The sequence below is a fragment of the Panthera leo genome, chromosome D3 (assembly GCF_018350215.1).
Source record: "Panthera leo isolate Ple1 chromosome D3, P.leo_Ple1_pat1.1, whole genome shotgun sequence".
In the NCBI taxonomy this organism is placed as follows: Eukaryota; Metazoa; Chordata; class Mammalia; order Carnivora; family Felidae; genus Panthera; species Panthera leo.
Genome location: NC_056690.1, coordinates 72,773,519 through 72,791,665, shown reverse-complemented (window position 1 = coordinate 72,791,665; position 18,147 = coordinate 72,773,519). Strand labels below are relative to the sequence as shown.

Genomic DNA, 18,147 nt, shown 5'->3' with positions numbered 1-18,147 from the left:
GGAGCCAAGAGTTCTGAGTGACACATAGAGCTCTTTCCAAGTGTGGTATGTTTCTACTCTAGCAGTTTTCTCATCCACATACATTGTAGAGAAGTCTTTCTAAGTCTATGGCTTCTGACCACGGAAATGTAGCCCCTTGTTTCCTCTCAAGGAGACTAACAAAGACAGAAGAAAGTTGGAGACTGAGCGCATAAAAGGAGAAAGAAAATAATGACATAAGACAGTTTTGAGGACGATGGTCAGGACTAGTTCCCTAGGACTTCCCAAAGACTAATTATGCTATGATAATCAGTACTAATGTCCCCCTAGGATCTCTTGTCTAAACTGACTTAAGAATGCAGAGTTGGGGCATCTGGGTGGCTCCTCTGGTTAAGCCACCAACTCTTGATTTTGGCTCAGGTAGTGATTTCAGGAGGTCATGAGATGGAGCCTGCTTAAGATTCTCTCCCTCCTTTCCCTCTGTGTGTCTCAGAGGGACCGCATGTATTCATTACCTTTAATTATTGAAAGTTTATTTCTGGGGCGCCCGGGTGGCTCGGCCGGTTAAGCGTCCGACTTCGGCTCAGGTCATGATCTCACGGTCCGTGAGTTCGAGCTCCGCGTCGGGCTCTGTGCTGACAGCTCAGAGCCTGAAGCCTGCTTCAGATTCTGTGTCTCCCTCTCTCTCTGCCCTTCCCCTGTTCATGCTCTGTCTCTTTCTGTCTCAAAAATAAATAAACGTTAAAAAAATTTAAAAAAAAGAAAGTTTATTTCTGTTTGTTAAGTACACACAAACATAAACCTTACTAGGACTTCTCTTCTCATCAGACAGCAATGATACCCAGCTCAAGGGGTCCAGAATAATTCTTATTTGACATCTATGCTGGAATCAAAATGTAAATTTGTAGTGAACCTATGCAATTTTTTTATTTCTTTGTATTAAAAACAAATTGAGCCCAAATTACTCACTTTTAACATTTAGTACTAAATGCTGTGACTTCACTGTTATTCGTGATGACTCAATACCTTTTCTTTCTTTTTTTTTTTTAATTTTTTTTTCAATGTTTTTTACTTATTTTTTGGGACAGAGAGAGACAGAGCATGAACGGGGGAGGGGCAGAGAGAGAGGGAGACACAGAATCGGAAACAGGCTCCAGGCTCCAAGCCATCAGCCCAGAGCCTGACGCGGGGCTCGAACTCACGGACCGCGAGATCGTGACCTGGCTGAAGTCGGACGCTTAACCGACTGCGCCACCCAGGCGCCCCGACTCAATACCTTTTCAAGGAAAGATTGCTTTCAGTAAAGAAGGTGGTTGAACTTCTTAACGTGAGCAATTCAATTGGTGGCAGAGTATATTCTGTAATTAGGAAAAAATGCAAGAAAGAACTCCCGCGAGTCCCATATATATTGGGGGAACTGAATATCTCTGTGAATTTATAAGAAAGTCTCATAAACACCATTGTAGAAATGAATGGATCAGGTGAAATAAGTGCATTTGAAACATTTTTTTCTCCACTCAGTAGAGGTGAACATGCTCATGTTTCTCACCAGCTCTTTGACCACTTCTCCCAAGAGCCTCTGCAGGATGCCCAGGCCCAGAAAGGACAGCAGGCCTTGATGTCAACAGATTCTTCACAGTGAGATTTCTTTCCTAAGTATTCTGATAGTTGGAGTCCATTTTCTCTCTGAAACCTCATATTTCTGTAACTCTGACATATTTCTCAGTGTCATTTATGGCAGCTCTACTGACTTTCAAGTCACTGCTATAAGATCACTTTATGTATTTAATGATTTATTTACATACAGTTGCAATGGGAAGGAGTCATGTTACATATCGGTCTACTTAACCAGTTTATCAACAATATCATTCTCTTCTAATAAAGAGGGATTTATTTGATTTGGTAAATATCTGCCACACCTATGTTTATCACCCAAACTGTGGTAGTATTGAGTGAAAGAGAATACTATTTATCATTACGCTAGAGCAACAGGTGTAAATTATAAATTTCTTAGGAGAGCAGGACATATGGTTTCCCAAATTCAGTGATTATGATTTTATTCATACTTCTATTGGATAGAATCTTTTGGGTTACCCATCTAGCTCGCATGTTTTTCTCTGAAAACTACTCTTTCCACATTCTTTTCTGTGGTTTATTCTTGGAAAATCCTGAGTCATGGCCCCTGCCCTTTCCAGCCAAACCTACACATTGAAGTGGACTCAACTAGAGGTAGATTTGGACCCAAAGTGGGCCAATCAGATAATTTATTTACAAAGCAATTTAAAATTGGGATTCAGAGATTCTGGCTAGAATCTGTTGGCATTTTAAACTGAAAGGTTGTGTAAAGCAAGACAATGATGATCATGTCACACAGGTAGACACAAGGAATGGTGCTCTGCTGATGAAGAAAAGAAGACACGTAGAGCAAGACAGAATAGTAATTCCATCGGCTCTACCTGGTGACAGAGATTGGCTAGGCTTTGGACTCCTTCTGCTTCTGGGTTTTATGATGTACCTGGGATCCCTGATGTATTTGAATACCCTTATAATGAAGACATCTTTTTGCTTATGATGGTGTGTGTTTCTTTTGCTTATAACCCAATATTCTCTGACATAGGTATATATTTGCTTAAGAGGTTCTCTTTCTCTAAATCTATGAATTTCAACAAAGTTAGCTAAGCTTTGGTCTCTGCAATGAATTGTAATGTAAGAAAATTAAAATTACTTATTAAAAGTAAATATGCTTTAGTTTCCTTATAGTCTCTAAAGACCAATTAAAATATGTCTTATTTTTGAATCGACATATAATTAGTGTTGATGGAAGAAACAGTAACAGAAATCTAATTTTCTGCTTGTTCCACCTTGCTTCAGAGTTTAGCTACTATTTGCCTTCAACAGACAAGAAATACTAATGAGGTAGGAAGGCAATTGGCATATTCTCTCTACTTCTTTGGCCTCTTTTTATGTTTTCAAGCCTGAATTGCCTATTCCAGTTTCATCAATCTCCTTTAACATTTGAAACATTCGCTTTCAAGGCGCTGCAGGTGCAACATTCAAACAAGCCAGGTTCTCAAGATTTAAGTAACAAAATGAAAGAGAGTAAAAAAGCTCACTGGCCAAATTCTAGATGAGGGGTGAAAATGAAGGAAAATACACTTGTTTACATAGACACAGACCATCAGTATTAATGGGACCATCTAAAGATCTGCTTACCTTGTGGGGCCATAGTGGACAGATGAGCTTTGTCAGATAGCAGTGTAATACGCTTTCATTCTTGGGGGGATGTCTTGCTACAATCAGAAAGAAAATCAGCCATGGAAATTTAGTGTTGATTTTTAAAAATTCAAAAACTCTTGTACTGTTAAGTGATTACTATTCCCTTCCAGCTTCAAGCTAATAATTACAGAAATTAGAATGATTTGTAAATACTGGAACCGGTCCTGCCTAAAGGAAGCCTAGTATGTCAGTGGCGATGGGTCACCTGAATTTCTTTTCTCAGTTTACAATTATAAATATACCCCACATTTATTAACTGATCTATTCATGCTACCAAAGGGTATCAAATAATGGAGTCTGAGCTTAAACCTCAATATTTTGGTTAAATCAGAGGGCTATAACAACCACATAGTTAGAAAGTTTATGTATCAGGTTACTATCTCCTAGGCATTAACAGACATAACCGTGGTTAAAAAAAAGAAGGTTTCATCTATCTTCATAAGGTCACATTTTTCCCATAATTAGAGAAATATGTTAGTTGGCTGGATTCAGAAATACTGAATTTAATAGATTTAAATATTCAGCAGATTGCAGGTAATCAATCATTTCTAAGATTTTTTTTTTTCAAAGTATGCTAAATAAGCGGTTTTTTATACTTCAGGCCCCATATTAGTGTAATAAACTGGACCAACCTCAAGTTTGATTTTTAAATAGGGATTTTTAAAAAAGATATGGGATCAGTCAGCATTCAATCAGAGAAGCAGAATCAGTAGGAGATATATATTAAGAGATTTATTGCAATGAATTGGCTTACACGACTGTGGGGCTGGCTGGGCAAGTTGGAAATTGGTAGGTTAGGCCATCAAGAACAGGCTGGAATTCTCAGGCACAGGTTGAAGGTGCTGTCCACAGGCCCAATTTGTTTCCTTTCCAGAGAGGCCTCGGCTTGGCTTTTAAGACTTTTCAATTGATTGAGTCAGGTTCACCCTTAACAGAGTGTAATCCTATCTACAGAATACCTTTACAGCAATCCCTGGATTAGTGCTCAGTTGAATGAGTGGGGGCTGAATGACTGGGGACTGCAGCCTAGCCAGGCTGATACATGAAAAAGATCATCACAGATGTCTAAACCGTGGACCAAGCCTTAAGGTAAATTTCAGGTGTAATTATATTCCTCAGTGTTGTACCAAATTTGATTAACTCCTTCATGAATCAAACAAATGGTGATTCCAAGAGATCAAGTTGGAAGAGAAAACTTTTTTGTTCAACTATCCATGGAATTTATGAAAAAGAAATGAAGTGTGAGTGGTAGAGAGAATATTCTAGACAAACATGATTTCCACTTTGAAAATAAACATCACTGCTTTCCCTTTTTTGATTTGAAAAAATTCTCTATTTCAGTATTACTGTAACAGGAGGTAACCATTATCCTGCACAAACGTTGCATTTCCCTGACATTATCTCTAAAGGATGATCCAAGGATAGATCTGAGAATGAGTTCCAAACTACCACTTTTCTCTCTGTGTTTCTAAGACCTTGGGAATTTTACTGGAGTATGTCAGAAGGGATTAATGAAAGCATTTTCTATTATATCACATTTAAACACAGAGAGATATGATGTGAGAATAAACTAACTAGTGATAAATAGCATGTGCTAAAGCTTTAGCCTGAATTTAAAATGGTGGTTTCCTAATAAATTTATCTTGGGTTGGTGTTTTATTGGTCAAGAGAGGATATTATATTTTATATACAAAAAGATGGCATTTCTCCTCAGCGCTAATAAATTTTATTCATTTCAGACATTCATGTAGCCAAATGATGTGAATTTTGTTTGAGTAAATCAGCTCAGAGATAAAGATGACAACAAGATAGTGCTTGTTACTATCTTCTGAAATCTGACTGGCTTCAAGGGTGGGGAGTTTGTTCAGGCCTGGTCGCTCTGCAGTTTCTCAGCCGTTTCATGTATTATTTTTCTAATAACTTGCATAAAATTTTCATTTTTATTCATGTGCGTGGCTTGACAAATTTGTATATTCCACATAATTTCTTTCCTATTTTAGAGCAAACGTTAGAACTGCATGTTAGAAGTGTTCAATGCCTCTGCCTGGCAGGGAAGGCATGGCTTCATGGCTTCATGGCTGGAAGAACTTTGGCATCAGAGTTCTTTTTCTTTTGTTTGTTTTTGTTTTTTCTTATTCCATAGTACAACCACAAAACCAACAATTTAAGAGCATTAGCTATCATTTACTATCTATTATCTGCTACTTATCATGCTAGGAGCTTTATAATCATCTCTTTTCATCCTGTGTAAACATTTCTGCATGGTGGTTTCCATATTGTAGATGAGGAAACTAAGGCTTATGGAAGTTAAATACCCGGCTTATGATCTCAGAGCTTCTTGGTACTATGCTGGTGTCTGCCTGTTTCCAAACCTCAATTCTACTCTACTATCTTATCTGTCAATTTAATTTGTTATTTGGCCACATGTAAAAATGTGTATTCCAAAGAAATGGTAGCTCCGAAAGGGTGAAACTTTGTCATCTTTTCCAGATTGACAGCTATCTATAGAAACTGTCTTCATACAACTTATGTGGAAATATCAACAATAGTCAGAATCACCATGAACCTCCTTAATTCTGACCATTATGAAACCTGGACCTATTGGGTATTGGTGTAGAGAATTTATTTAAATTATACAGAATTCACTTTTATGCTATGTGTGCATTTAAAATCAAATGATATCTAAGCAAATTAATTGTACAATTAAGATTGTAGGGCAAATGTTTAGCCTATTTTGTAGGACTGGCTGATTTAAAGGACTTTAGAAGTACCATTAACATACATATAATTGCTGTGCTCCTTTGAAAGTAGTCTATTTATTATCCATTCATTAGGCCGATCATCAAAGAATTCTGCTTGACAACAATTTGTTAACCTTCTTCAAGTTACTATATTTACTTAAAAGTCATTAACCTGCACTTTTTTAAAAACATTACATAACTGCTTTGGTTTTATACTAATCATGATGGTTTCTTCCCAGTGATTTCAATCAGTGAATTTTTTCTATATATAGAATATACTTAGGTCATATGCATATGCATTTTTTTCTTCTCAAAAAAAAACCTTATTCATGTTTTTAGGGAGAAATAAAATGTTTAACTATATTCAGAACTGACCGTGGGTGAATGTTTTGATTAATTTCTCTTAATAACACAAGGACTTAGGGTTGTAATGGCCCTTGGGAGCCTTGGGACTACTTATAGACATCACAAAACAATCAATAATAGTTATTTTGGAGTATTGTAATTATTACCCCATGTAGGGACGTTCATAGAGTGAGAGCTCACACCCATCTCAAAAGTCTTCATTAACACAGAAAAAAAAAAACTTAATTGCTACATTAGGAGCCCTCTCACTTCAGCCCAAATTATTATCATGTTTCCAAATCCTGTCTTGCCACTTCAAAACAGATATACATCTCATCACATGGTATCAGAAGGTGCAGAAGTAGAAAGAGGAATGTTATTAGAAGAAGGAAGAGTAGTAAGAAAACGTCCCCATAGATTAGGTAATATTTGTTCTCAGAAGACACATTTTATTTTCTTTGTAATCTCTAAGAATTCCTCCATAGACAAGGAAGGATATCTCAGTTACAAAGGTATGGTTTAGGACCTTCCTCATGCCAGATACACTCCAAAATTATGTAGATTCTATACATTAACTAGTGGAAAGATGAAAATCATTTTGAGGCAGTAGAACAGGGATGGCACCCAGTTTAATAGGTAGGGAAACACAAGATTTACAATACTGCTTAATGTAATTGTCAGAAAACTGAAATAGTGCCTCGTGAGAAGAATATGGAAAAGGAGATTTTAACCAGAGGATAGTCAATACCATTTAGGCACAGAAGCCAGAATAACTACCTAATTCTACATTATTTTTCTCTCATAGAATAAACTTTCTATTCTCTCCCATACTAGTATTTTTATGTAGATATTTCCACAAGCATGCAGGTGTTTGTTACACTCATGTGTGTCCTGTGGCAAATTAGTCCCTAATGATACCCTGTTTTGATCTGCACCACAATGAGATGAAAGAGAGATTGCTGTCTTGCACTGTAGCTTCTATGCTTTTTGTTTCTTAGGTAAATAATGTTGAACTTGTTACTGCTAATTTTCTCTCGACATCAATTAAGTACCCATATTGTGGGTTTGTTTTTGACATGAGAATTTAGGTTGGTTTCCTTTTATGTTTCAGAAATATGTCAACATAAGATTAGCTCAGAAAAAATACGTCATGAGCCAGAGAAGACAGGTAAGTGTGTACGTTGACTAGAAACTTCTCATCTATAGAATTATTTAAAAGAAATGAAATCAGATTACCTGTCTATAAGTGAAAAACCTTTTGTTTAAAGTCCATAAAATGGCAAATATATATATATATATATATATATATATATATATATATATATATATATATATTTTAGTCAGTGAACTGATTTTTTAAAGAAAAAAAACAACACATTAACTGGTTTTCTGCCATTCATAATTCTGCTTTTCCTAATTCTGCCATTATGCTTCTTGAGAGACATGACAGCAACATTTTTTTGATGCTTTGCAGTAGATTTATTTCAGGATAGGTTGTTCTTCTGGGTACAGTTTCCCCCACTCCTTTAAAAATCTAACAAAAGGCACTCAGGCACACATATAGCAGATTGTGAATAAAGTTTCAATGGATCATAAACCCATTTCCTGACACCACCAGCCCCAACCCCACATAAATATAATCATCAATACCTGTATTCTGGACTCTGTTCTAAAAGTATACCATTCTCAAGAACTGTGATATCATCTTAATCAGGTTTATATACTTCAGAGAGCCTGATATAATGCCTTGAATATAAGGTGGTTCTTAAATATTTGTAGAATTGATGAGCATACAAATAAAGGAGGGTCATTTTAACATGTTCATTGTCAAGACCAATTACATTAAAAAAAAAAAAAAAGAAGAAAGATATCCTGACCACTGACACAGAATAGAGAGTCCAAAATGGCCTGCACATATGTAGTGGATTGATTTCTTAACAAAGGTATCAAGGTTAATTAATGAAGAAAGTATATTTTTAAGGTAAGTGTTGCTTTAAGAATTGAATATCCATATGGAAAAAAAAGCAAATCTTGAACATAACTCATACCACACATAAAAAATAAATTTAAGTGGATCATAGAACTAAATATAAAGCTAAAACTATGAAACTTTTAGAAGAAAACAGGGCTTAATAGCCTTGGGGTAGAAAAATTTTCTTAGGGCATGTATTAGAAACACTACTGGAGGTGGGGGTGTGTGTGTGCCTGGGTGGCTCAGACAGTATCCAACGTGGGCTCAGGTTCAGGATCTTGTGTTCTAGGGCCACCTTGGGCTTGGAGACAGCAGGGAGCCTGCTTCGGATCCTCAGTCCCCCTCTTTCTCTGCCCCTCCCCCACTCACATGCATGTTCTTGCTCTCAAAAATAAATAAGCATAAAAAAAGAGAACACTACCTAATTTTCCCCTCTTGAATTAGACAAAACCTCAGTCCCTACCTCTTGTGTGTCTCTCCTTTATTTTTACACATAATACTTCTGACACTTCTGTTCACCACATGGATGTGGGTTTATGCCATACCAAGCAATTCTGCATGACACCAGCTGAGTGTCCTACAATTTGACTCAATTCTGACACCATCTACTTGGAGATAGCACCAGATCTCCAGGTTAAGGGCTCAGTCCCACAAGACCACCCTCACCCTCATCCTCATCAGATGCAAGTCACAAGTCCAGACTGTCACCTCTGCTTCCGACTGGCTAGAAGCTAGAGGTCCCAACAACCCTCTCCTGGTTCAATTAATTTTCTAGAGCAGCACACAGAACTCAGGAAAACAATTTATTGGTGTGTACTGGTTTATTATAAAAGGATATAAAGGATACATACAGATGAACATTTAAACAGAAGAGATGCGTAGGGCAAGGTACTTGGGAAGGGGCACAGAGATTCTCACTCCAGCTACTCGCCTCTCCAGCACCTCCACGTGTACCCAGAAGCTTTCTAAACCCTGTACTTTTGTGATTTTTATGGAGGCTTCATCACCAGGTGGGATCAATCATTAATTCCATTTCAGCCTTTCTTCCTTCTTAAGATAAAAAGGCATGGGGTTGAAAATTCTACACTTCTAATGGTGGCTTGGTCTTCTGGTGACCAACACTTACCCAGGAGCTGTCCAGGAGCCTACTCAGAGATACCACATTAGAGCAAAAGACACTCTTATCACCCAGGAAATTATAAGGGCTTCAGGAGTTCTGTGAAAGAAACTGGAAGCAAAGACTAAATATTACAACAAAAGATCCTCCCAGTGCTCTTATTAGGAAATTCCAAGCGTTTCAGAAGCTTTGTGCCGGGAAATAATTTTATTTCCCATTTTATTCCCATTATTACTGGGAATAATGATTAATATATATATATATATTTTCTATTACCTCACAGAACATGAAATGCATAAACAATAAATGAAAAGCATTGATAAATTAGTTTTATCAAAATTTAAATCTTTTGATTTTTGAAATACACAATTAAGAAAATAAAGGGAAAGCCAGATGTTGAGAAAGTATCCCAGTACAGATCTTTCTTGATTTATGATGGGATTATGTCCCAATAACTGAAAATATCTTAAGTTGAAAATTTATATGATATATTTAGCCTACCCAAAATCATAGCTTAGCCTAGCCTGCCTTAAACAAGGTCAGAACACTTACATTCACCTATAGTTGAGAAAAATCATCTCACACAAAACCTGTTTTATACTAGAGCATTGACTATTTCATGTAATGTATTGAATACAACACTGAAAGTGAAGAACAGAATGGTGTATGGATACAGAATGGTTGCCCATGTGTCAGTTGTTGTCATGTTACACCATAGTAAAGCCAAAAACCTGTAAGTCAAACCATTGTAAATCAGGGACCATCTGTACATATATCTCTGACAAAGTACTTGATGCAGAATTTATAAAGAACACTCACAACTCAATAAAAAAAGATAGCCCAATTAAATAAATGAGGAAAAGATTGGACAGGGACTTCAAAACAGAAGACGTGCAAATGGCACATAAAAGATATTCAACCATCAAAACATGAATATTAAAACCACAGTGATATACCATTACATATCCAATGGAATGGCTCAAATTAAAGAGGCTGGCAATATCAAGTATATATAAGGAGGTGAACAACCAGAACTCTCAGACATTGCTGATGGCAATATAAAATAGTACATCCATTTTGGAAAACAGTTCACCAGTTTCTTATAAAATTAAACATGTAAGTACCATATGACCCATATGATTTTATTTTCCTAGAGATCTAGGAAATATCTTCCTAGATTCCTAGACATCTGAATTTCCTAAGAGAAATGAAAACACATGTACACCCCAAAAATTTGTGTTCAAATATTTATAGCAGCTTTATTCATAATAGTCCAGACAGGAAGAACCAAAATTGTCTACCAACAGGTGAATAGATAAGCAAATTGTAGTATTTCCATGCAATGGAATGCTACTCAGCAATAAAAAGGAACAAAATACTGCGACATGCAATAGGGATGGACCTCAAAACCACTGGGCTGAATGAAAGAAGCTAGACAGAAAAAAGTACACACTATGTGATTCCATTGATATAACATTCTAGAATAGACCTAATGACATGAATGCAGCCAGAAGTTTTCTGAGGCTGGGTGTGTGTCCGGAGGGCTTTGGAGGGATAGCTTTAGAAGGGACAAAGGAGAACTCTTTAGGCTCCTGAAGATATTCTATATCTTTATTTTGGTAGGGATTACATGGTGTATATATTTGTCAAAACTCATTGGACTGTACACTTAAAACTGGTGCTTATTATTTTATGTAATTATATTAGTTTCCTAAGGCTGCCATAACAAAGGACCACCAACTGAGTGGCTTAAAGCAACAGAAATTTATTCTTTCATAGTTCTGGAGGCTTGAAGTTCCAAAGCAAAGTGTTGTAGGACCCCACTCTCTCTGAAGGCTGTAGGGAAGGATCTTTCCTTGGCTCTTACAGCTCTAGTGTCCATAGGCAATCTTAGGGATTCCTTAGCTGATGGCCACATAACTCCATTCTGCTCCATTGATACATGGCATTTTCCTCTCTGTGTCTCTGTGTCCAAACTTACCTCTTCTTAAAAGGATACCAACCATTGGGTTAAGACCCATTTCACTTTAACTTGATTATGCCTACAAGGACGTTATTTCCAAATAAGGTCATATTCTGGGGTTTTGGGTAGACATAAATTTTTGGGGGGATACTACTTTTGGGACAGTACTCAACCCAGAATAGCAATATACCTCATCAAAGTTGATTAACAATAAGTGGGAAAATAAAAGCTATCATCTTGAAATCTATTAGTACTTTCAGAAAAGTCATGCATGTTTTCAGAATATATTACCTCAGAATTGCAGACAATGCCACATCTACATACCAACTTCCATAGTGGAAGCATTTCCTTTTTTTAAGGTCTACATGCCAGTTCTCACAGGAAAATCAAATTTAGATTCTTTTTTTAAGTGTTATTTATTTTTTGAGAGAGCGTGAGTCGGGGAGGGGCAGAAAGAGAGGGAGACAGAGGATCGAAAGTGGGTTCTGTGCTGACAGGCTGATAGCAGTGAGCCTGATGTGGGGCTCAAACACACGAACCATAAGATCATGACCTGAGCCGATGTCAGATGCTCAGCAGACCAAGCCACCCAGGTGCCCCCATATTTGGGCTCTTGAATTGCTAATTGCACTGCCCAATTAAGAGCAATAACTTGAATTTAGTTACTAACAAAAATTATATTTAATAATAGCCACAGGGTTGCTGAAAGCACAGTAGCTTTTTGGGTTCAAATGTGCCTTATTAGTGCATGTGAATGGCCACTCTGGTACCCAGCAGACCTCCTGGTAACATGCCAGCCTACAGTGCACAGGTGGTCAGAGTCGTTGGGAGACCCAGCAGCCTTTATGTCGGCTGAGGGGGCACAGGGAGACACAGCCATGGAAAGGTCAAGTAGGGCCCTATCAACAAAGTTAACAAGATATTTAACAGAGCCCTATGTTTACTTGCTTTGCTTCCTGGCGTTGGCTGAGCCCTTTCCCTCTTCACACTGTATATGTGACCCCACAGGGAAGTTCTGCCCAAGTAACACACATACGCTTAACAGAAGGCAAGAGGCTGGAGCACATGGTTACTCAAATCCCATGACGCAGGTTACTAGTGTGATAGGCTAAGTGGGGCTGATAAAGTTGGTAGATCAGAATGACCTACTGTGAGGAGAATGGTTGGGGAACCTTTTGGTTCACGAAGGGATAGAAGATTGACCTTTTATGAACAAGCACCATGCAGAAGAAAGGGAAGAAAAATTAAATACTTCAGAGGTATAAAATGGTATATTGATAATAACAGTAACACACCCATGATGTGTATAGCATTTTATAGCTTGAAAATTGTTGGTTTTTTTGTGTTTTTTTTTTTTTTAAGAGATCCTTGCAATAAACCCACCTGGTAAGCAGGGGTTATTGGCTGCATTTTATGGAGAAGGGAGGTGGGCTAAGTAACTTGCCCAAATTATTGAATGAAATACCTGGCACTCAATGTAATGCTTCTGGAATGCCTGTTACTGCTGTTACTATGATTGCTAAGATGACGGTAGTGTTTCCACTGCTTCCTGTGGTGCCTCACACAGAGAAGCTGCTCAACAAATATTAAGTGAATGAATGCACTGTCAGCAATAGTCACCATATTTTATTTCCATCTTGAACCAAACAGCATTTTGGTCTAGGAAATCCTGATCAGATAAACCAAGCTTCATTCATAAGTGCCATATATATGGGACTCATGTTGGAGGTTGAACAAATGCTTGTTAAATGAATGGCCACGTCTCAAGTACCCTTCTCTTAGCCACATTTAGAGGATGAAGAGTATAGAAATGGTGCCCTATGTGTGTTATCATGCTTTCCTCTTAAGCCAACTCAAACCTAGTACTGAAAATTTGCCAAAGTGACAAATAGTTACATGTTTCAGTATCCCTTTCGTCTCCTATGCGAGATAAAGCTACGTTTAACACAGAACTCATCATATAGTTTCGGTTTACGTGTAACATTTTATGCAATGCCTTCCATGACTCTAAGTCTGGGCCCAGTAAACAGAAGCTCCATGCATTCAGGACAGTGTCTGTCTCAGGTAATCAAGCACTCCCAGAGCACACAGTGGATAATCAGGAATGAATTCCCCAAAGGATGTTATGTCGAAAGGCTCATGGGGTTAGAATAGTGAATACAGCACTTTTGGCAGTAGCATACATGCAATGACTGGAAATTCTGAAATCAAACTGTTCCTCTACTGGCATTTACCATTCAAGTACTGAAGAAAAATTCATGAACACAAAGCATCAATAAATTTTTTATTCTTTCATGACAGTTGATGCTCATTTTGAATGAGATTTGATTGTTCTTAACACTCTGGGGAATGCCAACCCCTAACAGGGAAATTTACTAGAAAAACAAAAGGACCTCTTCCGGACACATTTCCCTGACTGTTTAAGACCCCTTTGTCACTTCCATGATGCAGAAAAATAAATTCTAAATGGAAACATTTTCTCTCTCCTTTATATTAAATGTGTGGTTCAACACACAAATCTATGTTTTATGATTTTTTCTCATTTATTTTCACAATTTATTTAGGTATTTTTCTAGTCTAAATTAGACTTGAACATGTAGAATGCTGAAGTGGACAGTGTTGAATTTTTCTACTCCAGAACACTTTCTTCTAGAAAGAGGACTGTCTTGGAGGAAGGGCGTGTTGTACAAAGGGCACCTCTCTGTCCCTTCACCCACGCGGTTTCCCCTTCCTCCCCTCCTCATCAGTGACCCCGCCTGCCCATGTTGCTTTGGTTGCAGGTGCCAAGCCACAAGGCCTTCTCCCCAGGCACAGGTGTGGTCACTTGGCCCAGACGAGGCCACCTGCCCACAGTGCTCGGTCCGAGTAAAAGTACATCCCTCAAAGTAGATCAAAGAGCTCTTCCCGCAGATTGTTAGCTACAGCTGGTGCAAGCCTCCAAGGGTGCAGTCCAATAGCAGCTGCAGATGTAGTCCAGTCTTGTTGGAATGGCTAATTTGGGGGAGCACTTTTTGTGCCTGGTTTGTATATGTGGTTGCTAATGCTTTTGTAGTTTGATTATATGAACCAATAAACTTCCCATTTTTATTCAGGTTCAGCTTTAGTCCCTAGAAACTGAAAGAGACACCATTAGACTACCAGAAGCCTTAGCATTCTAATCACATGTTGGACATTCTTTTTTATAAATTAAATTAAATTCGGGGCACCTGGGTGGCTCATAGGTTAAGGGTCCGACTTTAGCTCAGGTCATGATCTCGCGGTTTGTGGATTCGAGCTCCGCATTGGGCTCTGTTTTGACAGCTCAGAGCCTGGAGTCTGCTTCGGATTCTGTGTCTCCCTCTCTCTCTGCCCCTCCCCAGCTCTCACTCCGCGTCTCTCTCTCTCTCTCTCTCTCTCTCTCTCTCTCTCTCAAAAATAAACATTGGGGCACCTAGGTGGCTCAGGTCATGATCTCACAGTTCTTGAGTCTGAGCCCTGCATGGGAATCTGTGCTGACAGCTCAGAGCCTGGAGCCCGTTTCAGATTCTGTGTCTCCCTCTCTCTGCCCCTCCCCTATTCATGCTCTGTCTCTCTCTAAAAACAAACATTTAGTATGGAAACCAATTTGACAGTAAATTTCATATATTAAAAAATAAAAAAAAAATAGATTTAAAAAAATAAACAAAATAAAAAAAAAAATAAAAACAAACATTTAAAAAAAATAAACATAAAATTTAATTTAATGATTTTTTAAACCTCAGATTAATTTATTTTTTCTTAAAGTATAATTAACATAGTGTTATATTAATTTTAGGTGTACAATACGATGCTTCAACAATTCTATGCATTTCTCAGTGCTCATCAGTGTGTGTACTCCTAAACCCCTCTATTTTACCCAAATTTTATACATTCTTGAAGATTGGTCTAGAATAGCTCAAAGTCACTTCCTATTTATTCCATTTTATGGTCCTTCTTGTGTTTTGAGGAGAAAAGTGTTACTTTTCTCATTTCTTTTTTCATATTTGGATGATAAAATTATTTTGTATAATTCTGTATTAAGATGCAGTATTTGTCAGTATCAGAAGGAGCAAAACTGAAAGATGTTTAGAAAGTGTGGAATGAGTATTCTGAGGTGTGGGCACATTTATAGATCTAAAGTTCAAAAGTAGCTGGCAAATAGCTGTCATTTTCCAACTTTTACACATAAAGAAACATGTTCAGGGGCCCTTTTTTTAGTGGCTTAAACTCTGAGGTTCATCTGTGTTCAAAGTAATCACCTGAAACAGTCTTTCTATTCACTCCTTCATCTAGTATTAACATTAAAATATAAGCTAGAAAGGAAGGAAAATTATTTAACTGGGGTGCTTTACATATCCATAGATATTTATAGTTATTTATAACTCATGTTTGTAGCATAGTCTTAGCTACTATCCTTTAAATCACACTTATCAACATTGAATTAAATGCCTATCTCAAAAGATGCTTATGGAGGGGTGCCAGGTTGGCTCAGTCAGTTAAGCATCCAACTCTTTTTTTTTTAATGTATGAAATTTATTGTCAAATTGGTTTCCATACAACACCCAGTGCTCATCCCAAAAGAAGCATCCAACTTTTGATTTTGGCTCAAATCATGATCTCACAGTTTGGGGGTTCAAGCCCTGCATCGGACTCTGTGCTGACAGCACAGAGCCTCTTTGGGATTCTCTCTCTCCCTCTCTCTCTGCCTCTCTCCCACTCACACATGTTCTCTCTCTCTGTCTCTCTCTCTCTCAATAAATAAATCAACATTAAAAAATTAAAAGGTAATAAAAATAAGACATTTATAGAGAAAAGTAATGTAAGATTTTGTCTTATATAAGAAATCTTGAGATGTCTTTAGAGAACTGTATTCTAGATCTGCTTTCTTTATGACTTGAAGAAAAATATTATTCGATAGCTTTGTTCAATATGTGAAAATTATTATTTCTTCAGTGTTTTCTGTACCTCCACAGGTGCAAAGTAGAGTTGAAGAACAAGGAACAGATGAGACAACAGCCATTTCAAAAAGAAGACGAGAACAATGAAGGAGAGCAATATATATCATATATACAATAATGAAGAACAATAATATTGGCTATGGTTTTTCTCGGGATTCAGAACTTCTGAGAAAAATACTCTGATATCCCTAAAGTTTTGAAATGCAATTATAGCTAAAGAAGCTGCAGAAATCAAATGGGTTCTTTTTGGGTTATCTAAACATGAAATTTTGGAGTCTAATACATCCTTTGCGATTAAAAGAGTCATTAAGAAACCATTTATCTACAAAAGTATCAGGAAGAAAGCACTGAATCCAGATGGTTATCAAGTTATATTTTGGGAAATATTCAGTGATAAAGTATATCCAATTTTAAACAAGAATTGCAAATAGGCAGTAAAGCTATTTTATCTTAATTTAGTAAACATTTTCCTTCTTCACACTGAAGCAAAAAACTCCAAGATATGAATTTCCAAAAAATTGGCTTTATAATTTAACATGAATTCAGTAAACTTTACTCCAAAACTATAGGATTATTATTATTTTTTTACTATTTAAGCAAAAAAGAGTTGAGAAAGACTTGTTTTGCAAAATGAGAGGACGTATTTTGGTCAATTTCCTTTCTCCCTGCATTGGATAATACAATAAGGTCATCTCCTTCAGACATGAAGATGATATGAATCATGCTGATGGTTTTGTTGTAATCTGTCTGAATGTACAGGTTTGGAGGACAAAACCTTAGCGATTAAGATACCCTGGCTATGATAAGGAAAACTTGCCAGTCATATGATTTTGATAGTTTCTTAAAGCAGTTGACAGTCTATTCTTATAACTTTTAATTCTACCTAGGGAAACCTAGTGTACATTTGTTATTTTTGCCACCTAGCATCCACTTCTTCCTTCTGATAGTGATCAATTGTACCCTCCCCTATTCTCTCTCACTTCATGGGCTTCAATTGACCACCCCCCCCCCCCACCCCGGGCCTTGAAGAAGGAGTAAATAAACAGTATTAAGAAAAGAGCAAATTCTATCCACTTGATCACAATGCTTGGTTCAGGAATGGACCTATAGGATCGATATCCCAGCCAGAACCAAGAAAAGTCAATTATGGAACTATTGGTACAATCTGACAATAAAGACGTGTCTAAAGTTAGTCTACCCTAAGTTGTTCAGGTATCTAAGCCAATATGCTTTCTTTTTTAAAATTTAAGTTAGGAGTTCATATTGGATTTTCTATTGAGAGAAGCAGAGTTCTTATTAATATGTGATATGAGAATAGAAATCAATTGGGGAGGTGGTTAAAGTTACAGACTCTCAGACCTAACCCAGACCAACTGAATCAGTATCTCTAGAACAGGGCTCTAGGATTTATTATTTTAACAAGAGCTCCAGGTAGATTTTACAATCACTACAGTTTATGAAACACTCCATTAAGGAATTTCTTAGAACTAGCCATTGAATGTTATTCAATTTGGTGATAAAAAGCACATATTTTAGAGCTGACAGAAGTGTGTTTAAGACCCAGCTTTTCACTAAATAGATGACTTATGGCAAGATACATCATTACCCTAGTTTCAATTTTCTCATCAATAAAGTAGCAATAATAGTGTTTCAGACATCAGAGTGTTGTTTTGCATAGTAAATGAGATAAAGTATAAAAGGTTCTTGATATAGCATGTTGTACATATAAGGTGTTTAATTTCATTAGTGTTTATTATATTATTGAATTTATTATTGGCATAAGTCAAACTCTTGTGAAA

At 37.1% G+C, this 18,147-nt stretch overlaps 1 long non-coding RNA gene across 1 annotated transcript in view; it reads left to right on the top strand.

The window, feature by feature from the left end:
• LOC122203983 overlaps positions 1–16,477 on the top strand; it is a 72,118-nt gene extending 55,641 nt beyond the window's left edge. The window contains exons 3-4 of the long non-coding RNA XR_006195422.1: positions 7,453–7,509; positions 16,364–16,477. This is a non-coding gene — a long non-coding RNA (uncharacterized LOC122203983). The remainder of the gene's footprint in view (positions 1–7,452; positions 7,510–16,363) is intronic.
• Positions 16,478–18,147: the final 1,670 nt, after the last annotated feature.